Source organism: Belonocnema kinseyi, chromosome 5, assembly GCF_010883055.1.
Source record: "Belonocnema kinseyi isolate 2016_QV_RU_SX_M_011 chromosome 5, B_treatae_v1, whole genome shotgun sequence".
NCBI lineage: Eukaryota > Metazoa > Arthropoda > Insecta > Hymenoptera > Cynipidae > Belonocnema > Belonocnema kinseyi.
This window is the reverse complement of record NC_046661.1, coordinates 60235752-60239680: the sequence shown is the minus strand read 5'-3', so window position 1 is coordinate 60239680 and position 3929 is coordinate 60235752. Positions and strand designations below refer to the sequence as shown.

The 3929-nt window shown below is 34.6% G+C and overlaps 1 protein-coding gene across 2 annotated transcripts in view; it reads right to left on the bottom strand.

The window, feature by feature from the left end:
• The window catches only part of LOC117173527 (SLIT-ROBO Rho GTPase-activating protein 1-like), a 348789-nt gene that overhangs the window by 71701 nt on the left and 273159 nt on the right, over nucleotides 1–3929 (bottom strand). The window lies entirely within an intron of this gene.

Sequence of the window (3929 nt, the reverse complement as noted above, 5' to 3'; positions counted from 1 at the left end):
AGAGTGATGCGACGTTTATATAATGTTCCTTTTGTATTCGTCACGTTCTGGATGGGCAGGGTTACTTACAGTAGTTGTCCGTCGCTAACCCGACTCTCTCTTTCTGAATTTCTCTTAAAATTATTAACACTTTTTTTAAATTGATGAATTTTTTCATTATACTTATTTATCATTATACTTATATACTAATATACAATTTTCTAGTTGAATTAAAACATGTTGCTTTGTTTAGAGTATCTCATTCCATTTACAAGAAACGTTGTAGTTATTCCAATTTTAAACATTTAAAAAAAAGTTAGATATCTGAAATCAATGAAACCCGTAGATTCCGAATTATTATGTTATAGGCTGTTAAATATGAAATGTAAAAAAATCTATTTCTAAATTTTAATCCGAAAGCTTAACAAAGGACCCTTGAGTGTCGGCTACTCTATTGTTATAGCCTCTCTGTTTGTTATTTATGATCGAATTCTTATTTCAATTTCAGCTTCTCTGCTTGTTATTTATGATCGTATTTTTATTTCAATTTCGGAAAAGACATTTTAAAGCCTTTAAAACATTTAAACGAGATATCTGGACCTTTAAATATATCTACCGGAGTGCCTGCGGAGAATTTCTCAGAGCTTCTCAGAGCCTTCAGAATATTTAGCATATACTCTGAGATAGGTTAAAAGTGTTCAACTTTGTGAAACCACAACTTATGACCTATTGCGCCTAGCTCAATGCATTTTTTAGAATTATTTGAAATTGCATCTAAATTAATGAAGTACTGATCATTTTTTGTAAAATTAACAGGTTTTAACGTTCAGGTACAAGCTTCGTTATTTGGGTTTTTCGCCTCTTTTTTCAAAATAATCCAGGTTATTTGGGGGACCATAACACGGCATCTATGATTGATAGGTTTTTTTGTATTTACATTTTTTAGAATTCCCTAAATTAATGTTGGTGTTAAACATTTTGTTATATAATTCAATGGGGGTCTGTCTACGCAAAAACACGATTTTTGGAACTTTTTTAAAAAATATCTCCGGGATGTACGCATGTCATTTCTCGAAAACTTGGAATTTTAATCAGGACCCTTTCATAAACCGTTTTAGCAAAAAAACAAAAAAACGCCCATTACCGTGCATTACGCGCAGTTTGTGAATATAAGTTAAAAAGTGATATTATCTATTTAAAAAGTGTGATTATATTTGGCTTTTCTTTGATGCTTGCCCCCGACCAGGAGCACTAGTTCCGCTCGTGCTTCCATATGTCGGAGCAGGCTTCGAAAACATGCATTGCAACATTTGCAACCCAGAAAAGTAAGTGAGAGGGGGGGGGGGAGTGAGAGAGAGAGTAACAGAAAAAATCCAAAGCTTTGTTGTATCCGAAATAGGCGCTGAAGTCAGAAAAAAAGTGACATATGACCGCGCAACGGAATGTCTGATGAAACTTGGTTTTATTGTTTATAATAAGTAAGAATGTAATTAGTTAACGTACTTTTAACCGGCTATAAAGAAAAATAATATTCACCGCACGGGCAGGAGGTTGAAAGCCCTAACCTGCGCGACATGATGCCCTTAGCTTATCCTCGTGCATCATAGAGCACGGTGCAAGAATTTTCAACATCCTGCCCTTGTGGTGTAATATATTATTAAAATTATTGATACGTTCGTATTCATTTCTTTCGTGGGCGTGTACATATCTGGTACATTTGTAATAATATCTAATTCTAGATTTAAAAGATGATTAATAGGGTTTCTTTCTGTGGATAAGAATGATATATTTTTACTCGACTTTATTTGTTTTTTTAACGTATGCCTTTCTGAATTTATTATTGATTTCAAGGTTTAAAATGAATATGATTATCATAAATAATAGTCTAAGGTTTTCCAAGTGAAAGTTTTATATCAATCACGAATTAAGTTCTCGTAATTTTTTAGAATTCAAAATAATAGCAGAATATTATATAAGTCGGTAAAGGAGAAAATTTAACGAAGCTGGTGCGAGAAATTTTCAACTGAAAAGAAATCATTTTTTCTAAAGGCCATATACGACGGACCCGGCGCCCGTCTCGGAAAACAGGGAAATATGGAAATTGAATCCTTCGCGTTTCTTATATTCACGGACCGAAAGACTGTGAGTTCGGACTATTCGCTTTCGATAATGGACATGTCGCTCGACGAATGCGCCTGTGTGTTTGAGAATGGATATACGTGAGGTGGTGTGAATATGGACATGGCTACCCGAAATGGGCGGCTGAGGTGCCACTATGCTGATAATTGTGCTTTCTATGGCAGTTTTTACCCTCAGTTTCTCTCTTTCTAAACTTATAGAAACCCGTAGAGTCTCAATTTCTAGCTTTCACAGCGTAATTTCAAAATGTTCCATTTTTAATCTCGTTCAGCTGGTCTATTTGGTAGCCTAATCGTAGGTATAAAGGAAACTTCTGTAGGCATTTAAAACTGGAACCTAAATAGCTTTAAACGAACATCATTGAAACGTCAGTGGGTAGTGCCGTTTAAGTGCCGTTTGAGTGCCATGTAATTGGCAGGGAAGAAGGAATTGGACCCCAGTAGCATGATTTTTATTCCTTACTATGGTAAATTTTCAGAGAACATCAAAAGACTTTTCGAAAGTCTTTAAAGGCTTTAAAATGTACTTTCCGAAATTGAAATAAAAATACGATCATAAATAACAAGCAGAGAAGCTGAAATTGAAATAAGAATTCGATCATAAATAACAAACAGAGAGGCTAGAACAATAGAGTAGCCGACACTCAAGGGTCCTTTGTTAAGCTTTCGGATTAAAATTTAGAAATAGATTTTTTTACATTTCATATTTAACAGCCTATAACATAATAATTCGGAATCTACGGGTTTCATTGATTTCAGATATCTAACTTTTTTTAAATGTTTAAAATTGGAATAACTACAACGTTTCTTGTAAATGGAATGAGATACTCTAAACAAGGCAACATCTTTTAATTCAACTAGAAAATTGTATATTAGTATATAAGTTATAATCATAAATAAGTATAATGAGAAAATTCACCAATTAAAAAAAAAGTTTTAATAATTTTAAGAGAAATTCAAAAAGAGAGAGTCGGGTTAGCGACGGACAACTACTGTAAGTAACCCTGCCCACCCAGAACGTGGCGAAAACAAAAGGAACATAATATAAAGGTCGCATCACTCTTAAAAGGAAAACAAACAGGTGCCTTTTTTCATGGGATCGTCCTCGGCTTTCCTCAGCATGTGCTCCCAAGTTTTACTGAAGAAAGATGAGGAAGATCCCATGAAAGAAAGACACCCCGCTGGTTACTTACACTTGCTCTTTAGTATAAAAAAATCTTCGCGCTTCCCGGGCACATTTTCATCGCGCGGCTCGCTAATATCGAAAGTTTGGAGCGCGCCTGGGGTACGCAAATGTTGGTTCTCGCGCTTTTACGCAGATTTTTTTAAAACTAAAGGTCAAAGCACCGATTAAAATAGAAACTACCTATCGTATTAAAAAAAACATTAATAACCATTTTTTTGCTCTACTTTCGGTGAAAAAATGTTATCTATTTATTTTTCATTAGCTTCCGCCGTGTGTCGAAAAATTTAATTTTTATATTTTTAATGTTCTTTTTTATAAATAAAAGAAAACCTGCGTGTCCTATAAAAAACTTTTTACCTATCTTGCATAGTTTGACCGCAAAATGCAACCTTTGATTTTTGATCCTTTTTTGTGCGGTCAAAATTTTAATTTTCAATTTTTCGAAAAAGTTCAAAAAGTTGTTATGATAATCTTGTAGGGCTATCGAAAATCATAGAATGATGCCGTAGTGTGTCTGAGGACGCGTTGACATTGTCCTCGTCAAAGTCAGAAAGCTCTCATACTTAGGCCTGGGGAGGTATGAGAGTTATCACCCCTAGGACGGCTGACTCACCTGCGATCGGGAC